Below are 13,423 nucleotides of genomic sequence, written 5' to 3' on the forward strand. Positions count from 1 at the left end.
AGGCGAGGGTTGGGTGGGGGCTGCTCTTAAGTAGAAGCCTTGATATGGACCGCTGATTTCTTGATATGTTCCCTTGCTTATCACTTGCGGGCTTATTTATCTTGAAAAGCACATTGCCGTATCAAAAGGTTGGCGTAGGGTTGAAGGATTCGGGATGTTTCGGGGCATGGAGTAATTCTCGTGAGGACCCAAAAAAGGATGGCCCCCGCACCGGCACCCTTCTCCGGACGAGTCAGCACCATGACACCTCAAACAGCCAAAAAAGAAAAAAAATCCTACTGCCGCGGGTCCCACATGTACGACTATAGAGCACGAAACGCTGGGTGTCGGTCGGTGGGTTCTGGTGATGGTGCGCTTGGGATTGTCGGAAGGAGGTCTCGGGATTCTGTCCAACCAAAGGAAGTCGCGGGGAGGTGACCGACGACTTAGAATAAAAGCCTTCCGTTTGCTCTCTCTCTTTCAGGGATCTAATTAATTTCTCCTCATCTCGTGGTGAGAAATTGGAAGGAAAACGCGAATTTGGACAGGTACACCCCCCCTATGCGAGTAACGCGGTGGATCCGGCGCGTCCGTTACCTAAAACTTATTTTTAGGAGATCCGAAGTTGATAATAGCGTATCTTTAGAAAACAACGTATATTTATCGCTGTTCTTTGCACCTAGACTCGTGGGACGGAAGCCGTCGTAGGGCCGACGTCAGCCGATCTCAATGGGGATTTGAGGGCCTGTCGGGGAAAAACAAAAAAAAAAAAGAGTATGCAGACCTGTCCGATCTCTCTTACAGTTTTTTTTGGTAATTTTCAATTTTTTTAGGCACCAGCTCATACTCATTGTACGTGAGTCCCTTGATGTAAAAAAAAAAAAAAAAAAAAAATACTGCTGCTACGCGTCCCAACCGTGGTTCCCAGAAAATTTTCTTTTCTCATACGGTGTTTCGTGCCATCCACACGATCAGCAGCATGAAGCTCTGATGTTTTTTTTTAATCAAAAAAAGAGAGGGGGGGAGTGCGGGAGAGAAGTCGAAGGAGGACCTGGGTCCCGCAGAGAGGCATGGATCGGCAACGTACGAGCGACGCGGTTTCACGGGTTGGTTTTTTTTGATGTTTCCTTCTCGTGGTGCTTGTACCGGACAGCTGCGCGAAACGAGATGGTGTACGGATTGGATTAGGTTCTATGGAGCGTGGTGGGACCCGCGGAAAAGACCCGAGAAGAGCCCTTACTCCTTAGTCCCGCGGCAGCGGGCCGATGTGGAACGGAGGTTTTTGTTCCACGTCTAGATTTAGCAACGTTCACTTTGCGGCCCGAATCCGTTACAAACACGGCACCTATTTGACGTGGCATGAGGCCATTGGTGATTTCCTAGGTTTGGACTATCTATCGGACACCACATTGGATTAGGAACCTTTGGATTCCTAGCTTGGGGACCCTAATTTTTCGCTTTTGCAGCTATTCCTCCAGGCTACTGTTTTGTTATGACGTCATTATACAATATTTTGGCTGGATATGTTTTTATTCATTGATTAGTTTAATCAGATAAAAAGTGTATTTAATTGTGTTTGTTTTTGTTGTAATGGCAATTAATTTTGCAACGGTGAAGCCAATCTAGACAAATAATGGCTATTAATTTTTGACATAGCAATTAATAATGGTAACAAAGGGTATCAATTGTTTGGGGATATCATGCCCTGCATTCAAGGCTTTTGATTGAGGTTTTGTTCCTATGTGAGGTGGAATATCCATGACTGACATGTGGGCTTGCAAAATTATCTACAACCTCTGCTTAATAGAGCTTATTTCCTATATATTTTTCTTTAATATTATTCACACAAGCTAATAGATAGTCAAACTAGTGTAGACTTCAACTCCCTTTGTCTTATCAAATAAAGTGAGGGCAACATTGTTACTAACATTAGGGAATGTCTAGAGAAATTCTGCATTATTGTAAAGTTGGAGCAATTCAGGATTAATATTCTTATCAACCCTCATGTTTCCCTATTTACCCTAAACTCATGTCTTAGCTTTTGCCATCCATGGTCAGAAATTGAACTCCTTTCATATTCATGAATTAAATAATTGGCATACAAAGTGATTATGAAAAGACTTAAGTCAACTTCATGATCTATCAGGTTAAAGCTTTCATGCAGATCTATATAAAGAATTGAAACTATGATCTTTCGGGTCATTGCCCACTACTCAGCCACCATGGCAGCATTCACTTTTATTGTATTATGGTTTATTATACTTATTCACATTATAAAATATGATCATTTCAAATATGTTGTCGTATTCTATATTTAATAATTATTTTTATATAAAAATCAATCCTCTTACTTTTGATAAAAATGAATAATTTTATTTTAATTTTTATAGTATTTTTCAAATTCTTTTTATCTAAAATATTTAAAATATCAATAATTTCAACATATTCCTATATTCATATATAATTTTTCTTAGGAATTCTTTAAAAATAAATGATTCATGATCCTTTTTATTGATGCTACATTAAGAAGTAATAAAAGCTTTTGATATAGAAAATCTTTAATACTTTATAATATTATATTTGTTTAATTAATTTTTAATTTTTGAGATATTTTAATATAAATTTAGTTGTATCAATGATTAGTCTTTATGCAAGTTTAATAACTATATTTTGGATCATTGTTGCATCACTTTTGCAATATTTAGTAGTAGATTTTGTTTCAATCTTTTATGATTATGTTATTTATTTAGTTTTCATTATTAAATTCTACTCAACATCCAATTTATATCCGAATGATATCCGACTTATATCCATATTCTAGATAGAGAAAATATGGATATAACTAATATCAAACTTGTATCAGTATCCATTTAACATTCATATTCGTATTTGGTGAAAGAATATAGATATGGATGTATTAACATTCGATCCATTTTCAACCCTAATATCGATTGAATAAAGCTCAAATCTAGCGGTAGTCCTTTTCGTTTATTGTACTGGTGACTTTTAAGCAAGGGTCTCCTTGCTCTAATTTCGTCTGCAAATGACATGCTTTCCTAAGTGGTTAGAGAATAGATATTGAGCAATGGAAGCATAGATAGAAGTTGGTAGGACAATAAGTCCAATCGAAATGTTCTTATGAATTCATGGCTGGCCTATTCATAAATGCCACATTTTTGCAGTGTTTATTTATTCCATTAGAAGAAATTACTCGCAGTAATTGATTAACTTAGACTTAACCACCACCATGCAGTTTGCTATTGATGTAGCAAACATTTTTCGAGTGCGAAATAACAAAGCGTCTACTCATGAATGGAGACAAATCGTATAATTCTTTTTCATTGATAGACATCACATATCGGGTGATCCAAGGTTAACTGTGAAGTCTGGCCTAACTTTATTATTGGCTCATCCTGAGTTGGCCACAAACAACCAACTCATGTTGCATCCATGCTAAGGTCATATACTTATCACATCAAATCAAGTTTGGTCTAGCATATTAGCTAAGATTGCCTGTCATTTATATAGTCTCATGCAGCTTGAACATAAAAGTTTAAGATCTGCTGGAACAATGGAGCAGAAAATTTTATAAGATTCATAAGTTAAGATAGTCTAATTAGTAAAATCATAAAATTACAGTTTTGAAGTGGGTTGATTCAAATCCCATATATATATATAAAAAAAAATTGTACCAGCATAATTCATATATTCAATATAATTTTCAGCTCAATCATCTAGATTTTTAATCGAACGGAAGTTCTCCAACCACCCAACCTTCGTCATTTCTTATGACGAAGTCCTTTTCAAGGTTTCAATTTTCTTGACTTACTTCCAATGTTTCTGCAAAATATTTATCTGGCTTGGGGATATCTTTTAACTCCATTTTTCAACTTCCGTTGGTCAGCCGGAGGTTTTGACGAGAAAGGAACTCGACTTGCAGCGCCCATATATGGTCCAAATTTTTTAAACTGGAGCTCCCATCAAATGAATCTTACATCAACTGAAGACGACTGCTATTGGGTAAGACTTGGTAAATGTTCTTGGTCTTAAGCTGTGCATCAGGTCAGAAGACTTGAACATGGTGGAGATTTGACTGATATAGAATATGGAATACATTAATAGAAGTCCCTGCTGAGGACGCAAGTCATATCCGATTCTTCTTGGTGGAGGGGGACCCACCGGGCCTACATGATGTCCATCAGAAAATCTGTTGAGCTATCTTATCATGCCATCAATCTCAATTGGGCTTGGCTTGAACCCAAACTTGAGCCATTTATGTAAGAGGTTTGTTATGAACCAATAGATCCTGTCCAAACATCCTGATATTTTATATCGTTTCAGGTTGGGTGCTGAGTATCCATCATGCTAGAGACAACAACACTGAATTTGGACCTAAATCATGGATAGTCCTTGCCACATTCGCCTTTTTCACCTGATTGCCGAATACGGAGTTAAAAATAACTCTGACTCTGACATCTTTACCCTTGGCCATGAACCCTTCCACTCGGCACCATCGGATCTTTTTCTTCTGCTTTTCCTCCTCCAACGGTGATGCCGACACCGGCTTCTCCGGGAACAACGAGGCTGCGACCATGGAACAGGGGCTTTACTCACCAAGTGGAAGGAGTAAGGGAGGAAATTAAAGTCTTATTTTAGAATCCCGAGAGCTATATACCATCTAGCTTGGATTATTTATTAGATGAGTCTTGAATATGGCTTAGTGTTTACTAATTGAGTGCTTTTCTAATTGCTCACCGCAGAAAGAGCATTTTCTAATTGAGTGAGCTTGGATGAGCCAATGGCAACCTTGCTTGAGCTACTCGTAAGTAGTTTGATAAATTTGCAGTCTGAGGTAGGTCCTCATCCCGTTAATCCCATTAGCTATACGAAGGCACAAGCCCCATAACTAGTGTCATCGACATCACCCAGGAGCCATTGGTTAGCTCACAGCAGGATCTTAATCACTAAGTTTTCCTCCTCTCTTTTCTTTTTTTGTGAAAATGGAAAAAGTGAGAAGGCTAGCCAAAAGATAGTTTTTGGGTTTCTTAATCCTGTATAAGTACCGAATATTTTTTCGACAAATAACCAATATAAAACCAAACACAGGTCTGCATGGTTCCTCACATGCTCCCTCCATTTAAGCCTTGACATACTTGCTATGCTAAAAGTCCAAATCCATTCAAATCTAACCACATGCACTATGATTGGCCCGTGGCCGATCTCAATGAGTCTGTGTTGTGGTGTTTTCTAGTCCACATAGGCCATGAGCCGAATCCCCTCTGATATCATTGGTAACAATCCAAAACCCTATCTAAAAAGACTAGCTAGCTAGAAGTATCCGAGATCTTTCTACAAATAATTAATGTGGGACTAAGCAAACGCTCATACAAATCCTCACAATTGCAATAGTTATTAAAAGTTGCTGCAAACAGTAGAAAATGAGATCTTAATCAGCAAGCTAGAAGTGTACTTACACTATTTTGGGTCAAGTCTAAGAAGAAAAAATGCTACCAGATGTAATTGGTATATAAAACATGGTCCACGTGATTTTCCTGAAAAATTCATGTTGGTAGGTTCGACCAACTAAAAAGTATGTAGGTTCGAACAACTAAAAAATAATAATAACATAAAGAAATAGCAATAAAAACCTAATGGTGGAAAAGCTAGGCAGTGCTCGCATGGGAAAAGATTTTTTTTTCCCCGTAAGTTGAAACAAGACTGTTTAGCTTTCAAATAACGTGGCAGCCACCATTTTATTAACTTTTCAGCTGGTTCAAACATTGCGATTCGGATAAGTAGAGTATGCAGATCAATGATGATTGCTAGCCTGCCATGTAACTTATTGGATGTTACATTGCAGCTAGTATTAAGGAATAAAGAAGAGCTGAAAAGATTACCAAGATAATGGTGATTAGATGTAAATATTGAGAAGATATGATTCAAATATAAGCAGAAAAAAAGAGATATCAGAAAGCTTGGATAAGCCAAACTGAAAAATTGATTAAACTGCCAATGGTGGGTTGCTTCACAACTGGTGATTTGTTTTTTTTTTTTTTTTTTTTTTTTAGTGGTTCGGCTGTTCAAACTGTTCTCACATGAGCACAGCCAGCTACATCACTAACAAGAATACTAGTAAAAGCATCTGAAACTAAAGCCTGCTGGGTCCATAGAAACTCTTTTGAATGCCGAGCAGCGAAGGAGACGACCCAATCAACAGCTTGGATCGTCTCCCGAAGGACGTGCTTGACCTGAATTGCCAGACATTTCCGTAGCATCCATCGCATGTCGTACAAAAGCGGGTGCTCCACCACCTCCCGCCTCTTCACTTGAAGGCGATTAATCAAGATAGCAGAGTCCCCCTTCAGAATAATCCCATCCGCCTCCAGCACATATCTCGCATGGGATAGTTCCGTTCATGCAGCCCTGAGCTCCGTTCCGAATACCGAGGCCTCAAAGGAACGACATCCCCCCGCAGCAATCAGCCGGTGCTGTGATCTCTGATCACAAAAGCCACTCCTGCCCAATCTCCACTGGCAGGCATACTCCCATCGAAATTCTCTTTAAGATGGCTAAGGGGTAGGAGCTTCTAAGAGATAAGAGCAAACTTGGGCACTATCCAACTCGCAAAGAATACTGAGGCATCCAACTCGCTGTCCAAGAAGCCCCATATTTTTTTAGCATATAACTGGGCACAGCCAATGAAGTGCCCATCCTGAATACAGATTCTAATTGCCTTTGCATCTCTCTCTGGATCACCACTGGGAAAACCTTGGTATGCCATGTTAAAGAATGGGAGATGATTCTTAACCTTAAACAGATGAGATATCTCCCTCCATTGTTCCTCAAGAAGGATCCACCCTTGTTGGATTATGAGCGCATGCATGAAGCAAGAAGAATGATCCATTTGGTGCATTCTTAATATCTTCCATCAATGAAGCAAAATCAAGTCCCCTTGAATGTTTCAATGTGGAACAGCACGCTGGTTGTTGGTTGTTCTCGGTTGGAAAGGAAGTCGGGTTACATCTGCTTCTTTCCTTCTTCTTCTGGAATTACTTCTGCAATTCAATAAAAGCTGGGTGGCTGCTTTGCCGGCCTCTTTTATTATCAAAAAATTGAAAAAAGAGATTAAACTGCCAATGATGACTGTTTGTTTTTTTAATTTTTGAAGGAAATGGAGGAAGCAAAGTGCTTTCCCCAGCTATATTAAAAGGAACAGAAATTACAAAACAAGAAGAACAAGATAAAAGTTCCAGAGAATCAAAACAACCGGAAGAGGTGAACACTTGAAAGCAACAGGTTATAACCAAGAAGAATAAGTTCCCTAGGAATTATCTCATCAGAAGAGAGCCAAGAAAACCCTGCAGAGATTGGCAGTTGTCTTGGGCTTTTTCAAAGCACCAGCTTTCCAGCTGAGTAAAACAGAGCAGGGCTTTTTGCAGGGTCGCATTGATGGAAGATTGTTTTTGAAGAAAAATTGTCGAATTCCTTTCCAGCCAGAGGTGCCCGCAAACGGTCATTGCCAACTACTAGTCCCAGCCTTTTATAAAGTTGCGTTTGGCTCGTCATTTCCTCCATGCTGCCCATAAATCCTTGATATCCTTTGGCCAATGATGGGAGTTATAATGGCTAATAGTGATTGTCGTAGCAGCCACGGCTTTATTTCGGGAAGATCCGAAAATGTTCCGATGTAACACTGGAAAAATAGTTTTGTAAAGTGTTCACTAATGTTTTAAGTCTTGATTGGGGGTGTCCTGGCCATCCCATTCTATTTTTATGAGAAAATAGGACTGGGATGGAGTTGGGACTACAAAACCTATCCATGCATGAAGATAAAAAAAAAAGGAAAGAAAGAAAAAAAGAAAAGGTGAAAGAAAAGAAAAAAGTGAAATAAAAGAAGGAAGAAAAGAATGAGAAAAAAAGAAGAAAAGGAGAAAAAAATAAAAGAAAAGATAAGAAACAGAAACAAAATAGAAGGAAAGAAAGAAGGAAAAAAAAGAGAGAAATAGATGGAGGATATCAACTGAGAAATGACTGAAACCACTAGAAAAACTGGGACATTTCTATCTCATGGGATTTAAAATCACGAGGTCCATCATTCAAAGTTATCGGTGTTGGTGAAATCTTTTCCAAACCGATACATAATCTATTGAATTTAATAAACTAAATTGCACTCAAGTCGTTGAAGGCCTCACAAATCTTTGTTGAAAGATTTCATGCCTTCAATCTGGTATTTTCTCTCATAGGTTTTAGTTTAGTGATTGATCCATAGGCATGCCCACTCTCTAGCAAAAAATTGAAAGGAAAAGAGGGAGAAAGAACAACATTGCCAAGTAGGATCAAAATTTGATTTCTTATGAAAGAAGTTGGTGAGAATTTTCCTTGCAAAATTCTTGTTAGAACTGTGAAACCCAGTAACCGGGCTCGGTCCATTTGACCGGCCTAGAGTATTTGGCCCAGTCAGTTTGGCCCAAAAATAAAAAAAATAAATAATAAATAAATCGCACATGCGGAGAGGGAAGAAGAGTCCAAATGTCTTCTTCCTCCCAACCTCATCGGAAGGAATTCGACCAAGGGCCGGATTCCAGCACTCTTCAGCTCTATTTAGAGCCCCGATGAGCTTCTTCTCGATCCCATCGGAGAACCCAGACCCCCAATCGAAGCATGTCACTGGATTTTTCATTGAATTCCTCCACAATCATCGACCGTGTCGCATCACTGCCGCTATCATTCAACGTCGGAAAGCTAGGTAAGAACTCGACAATTCTTAGATAACCCTTCTCTCCATCTTCTGCAACTTTTGGAAGTTCAATTTCGACCGGTGATTGCCGGAATTTGGCCGAGAAGGAGAAAAGCCCCTATTTTTCCTGTTTTTGTGAAAACCAGCCTTCTTCTTCTATTTTTCGGCAGGTTTTGCCGCCGGCTCTTGTCTCCGAGGCCTCCCTATATTCCTCCACAGTGGCCTGTGGTCATGGCTGGAGATCTAGCCACTGAATTTGCTGTTTCATGACTTGAGGGGTCGAAACTTCTATTTTTGACTATTTTTGGTGCTACTGGCTGCCAGTCGCCGCTGGTCGCCTATTGGTTGGCCGTGGATCCCTGACCTCGGGCACCACCTGTGGCAACCTTTCGCTCTCCTTTCTTCTTTGTTGGCTAGAGAGAGATTTTGTTCTCTTCCTCTCTCCTTTCTCCCTCTTTCCACCTTTCTCTTTCCTATTTCTCTCTCTATCTGTACTTTCTTTCACTATGGTTGATTGGATTCCATAATTAGTACGACCCTTAGTGATTTTTGGATCGACCTAGGTGAAGGATCCTGATTTAGGATCATCGGGCGGAGTGTCAGCCCCCACTATAGCCCTTGCTGAATACTGTTAGATTTGATCACCCCCCAATCTATGTTGAACCATCTATGCCTTAGTTCAAGCTTGATTTGATGAAATTATCTTGAGCCGACTATCTGAGCTGCCAGGCACTTTCGTTAGATCAGTCTTATGAGGATATTGAAATTAGGGTTCTATTTTTGGAATAATCATGATAAATTCTAATTAAAAATATAATTTTTAAATATCAGGATCTAAGAAGAATTTTTAAAATTTATTGGATTGATAGTTTGGGTTCGCTCGTAAGGTAAGTAATGATCTACCTTTTCTAGATTCTTTATTTATATAATATTATTTTTACATTGAATAAATTGTTAATGGATTTATATGTGATTTATGAATTTTACGAGATGGTAATTTGAATGAAAAATGGATATGTAAATTGGAGTAATATTTTTCGAACTATTGTTAAATTATTTACTGTTCTTACATCGTGTATGCATATTTTTATTAGATTATAATATATATGCATTATTTTGTAAAAAGAACTTTGCTATGTATCAGACTTTAACTCTCAGTCTGACTATGTTCTAAATTCTGCCAATTGGGGGTTATGCATTAACACCCTGACTATTATATATTGAGCTCATTCATTCTGCTTCTGGCCCCACCACAGGATATGAATATGGTATTCTGGCCCACTCTGTATGGTATGAGTATAGTATTCTAGCCCACTCCGCAGGATATAAGTGTAGTATTCTGGCCCACTCTGCAGGGTATAAGTGTGGTATTTTATTTTTGGCCTAGTATAAGTTTGGCCATAGTCTAAAGCTGTTGAATTGATTGTGATTTGTTTCGCATCGGATTTATAATTTGAAAGATATGGATTTTAATAAATTTATTTTTTGAAACGAAATTGACTATGTCTTTATATTGATTCATTGTAATTTGTAATTATATTTATGTCATCATATGAATTGTCTAGTTAAAGTATTCATTACTTACCGAGTTGTCTAGCTCATTATACGATTTCTTACTGTTTTTATAGAATCGAAGAATTAGCTCGACTTGGGGGTTTATCATGGAAGAGCGATTAGAGACAAAATTTTGACATCTTTATTTAGACTAGATTTTGTTTTAGAGTTGATGCAAAATTTTGAAATATTATTAGTTTTGTAGAACTTTTAGTTCTGTTATTTAATTAGAATTTGAACATTATTATTTAAATTATTTTTGCTGTCTCATTATGATATCATTATGAGATGTCTTGCATGTTTGTTGGAAGAGTTTCTATGAGTATGCGGGAGCTGCCGTGACCTCCGGCTTGCAATCTCAAGTCGGGGCGCGACAAAGAACCGACTCTGGGAGGGCCTCAGCTGACTGATGACGACTTCCATTGAGCTTACAATAGGAATCCAACCCGGGGCAACAGAAACCAAGGCACTGCCCAATGGCATTAAGCTGCAGAGAAGTATAGAAAAATTTTAGACTATTCAATGTAAAATAGATTGGAAAAACGACCAGGATGTGAAGAATGGACTCACTTGATCGTAAGGAAGTCCAAATCATCCAAATACAACTGTGTAAAAAAAAAAAAGGTCCTACAATGCCACAGGTGGATTGATGCATCAGAAAGAGGTGACACAATTGCAAGAGCAGCACCAATGAAGGGCTTGTAAGTACATAACCAAAACTGCACATTGCCTCGCGCCAAGTGTATGAATGCAGAGTTCAGGATTGTGTCCAGAAAAAAACGGTGGAGTTCAACAGAAATGCCTTTGTACATTAAAGGAGTAATAAGGCCTGCAAAGAAAACCAGAAAACAAAAAAAAATTGCAACCATTATGGACAACAAGATACACCATTTCAGTATCAGTGTCATGCTATTATTGTGAGGACCCGTGGACGTGTGTTTAATCCCACATCGGTTATTCGCTAGGTAGATCTTGGGTATTTATACAGGATCAAGAAACCAAAATAATACCTTCCGGCTAGCCATTTTAGATGAAGTCTTGGGTTGTTACAAATGATATCAAAGCAGACTCGGCCAATAATCTATGTGGACTAGGAGACACTGCAGCACGGATCCATTGGGGCTGACCACAGGCCAATCGTGGTGTTTGTGATTAGATTTGAACCCGTAGCCTGACAAGGACGTCAGGGCTTGAACGGGGGGAGTATGTGAGAATCCGTGCGGGCATGTGTTTAGTCCCACATCGGTTATTTGCTGGGTAGATCTTGGGTACTTATACAGGATCAAAAAACTCAAATAATACCTTCCGGCTAGCCATTTTGGATGAGGTCTTGGATTGTTACAATTACTTTAATCAGTACAGTATAGTATATGGCCAGCACTCGGTACACCTTAAGTATCATAAATCGGTACCGAATCGATAAGGTACAGTATGCTCTATACAATCCGATTCAGTATAGTATGACATATCATGGTGGACAACACTGAAACTGCTCGGCAACCTTAAAACAATGATCAAGGAAAACAAGTATTAGTATATTTTTATATGTGAATCACGAAGCTGCGTGATGCATAGACACACATGCGTGGGCGGGGGGAGAGAGAGAGAGAGAGAGAGAGAGAGAGAGAGAGAGAGAGCATTGTTCAACTATTTGGACAAGACATCATCAATTATGAATAAAATTGACTTAAGACACATTCTATACCCTGATTTCTCCTCATCAAGGATTAAAGGACAATTTTGATCATTTTGCTTTGATTTTGAATAGCTTATACATGTCAAGAACATCAAGAACATGTATTCTAGGATCAGGACAACAGAATACCAAAAGAAGATTGGAAAGAGAGGAAGGGGTTCCCGGGGGGGGGGGTGTTGCGGTGCTTCTACTGCGTGCTTTAAGCTAAGATTTTTTTTCATGAATACCCTCCTAAATATCGAATTTTGCATGCATATCCTTCCTAAATTCATATTTACATGTATACCTTCGTAAAACATTTGTTTTGTCATTCTAACCTTTTTTTTATTTTTATTTTTGCATATATACCCATGCTATCTAGCGACAGTTTAAAATTAAAATGACTAAAACACCCTTAATGGGTAGACATACAAATAGATCAATAGTATAATTTTAAAATTTTATTTTATTTTTAATTAATATAAATATGATTTTTCTTAACATCGTTGGAACAACCGTTATATTATAGGTATTTTGTACAATAATAGAGTTTTACGAGGGTATACATGCAAGTATGAATTTTGGAAGGGTATTTATGTAAAATCCAATATTTAGAAGGATATTCATGCAAAAAAATCCCTTAAACTATATATGTGGCCCGTGGCTTGGGCCCACGAGCATAGAATATAGCCTGCATGACATCTATCACAGTGCTTTGCAAGCTGTGCAAGATGTGATATCATTTTTTCTGCGAATGATACAAAGCTGGATCCGTGCGCTGGCACCTTGATCCTTAATTTCAAATGTTCTTCCTGAAAAAAAAAATCAAGCAGAAACTATATATATAAAAAAAAACTAATCGTCAAATGTCTCATTTCACAAGCCTCATCACCGAATGCGACAAGAAACGACCAGGTTGCTGTACATAGTGGGGCTCAGCTAACGTCCTGAGCATGAGAAAAATTCTCCAAGATGCATTCAGTCACTACTCTTACCGCTTTCGACTTCTATATGGAGAAATTTCCAAAGAGACTGGTTGTCATTGTCCGGTTGTATTCCCCCTTCATTAGGGACTAGTCCACAAGGTCAGCTTCTAGAGTGGCGATTTCTACGTTTTTTATGGAAATTCTTTCTTGAAAGACTTGTCCTATGTGGCCTATCAACATGATCACCCACTATGTTCGATTTCCTACCAAAATGAACCCTCCTTCGTTTCTCCGAACGTATCCTACAGGCTTATGGGGGTACAAATGATTTTTTTTTTCTTTCCCCTTTTTTTGTATTCTCCACCATCCTTCAGAGGATCTTCCTATAATGCACGAGTTTTGCTATTAGAGGTTTGATAAGTGAATATTTGCCAACTCAACATTGGTATTATCTGAAGTACTTGACCTCGGTATTGTCTGAAAGGCTTTACCTTGGTGCTAGCTGAAGTGTTGATTTGGTTTGATTAAGAACATAACCATGATCTTAACAGC

The sequence above is a fragment of the Phoenix dactylifera genome, chromosome 11 (genome assembly GCF_051530095.1).
Source record: "Phoenix dactylifera cultivar Ajwa chromosome 11, Ajwa_hap1_PhDact_Kaust_v1.1, whole genome shotgun sequence".
In the NCBI taxonomy this organism is placed as follows: domain Eukaryota; kingdom Viridiplantae; phylum Streptophyta; class Magnoliopsida; order Arecales; family Arecaceae; genus Phoenix; species Phoenix dactylifera.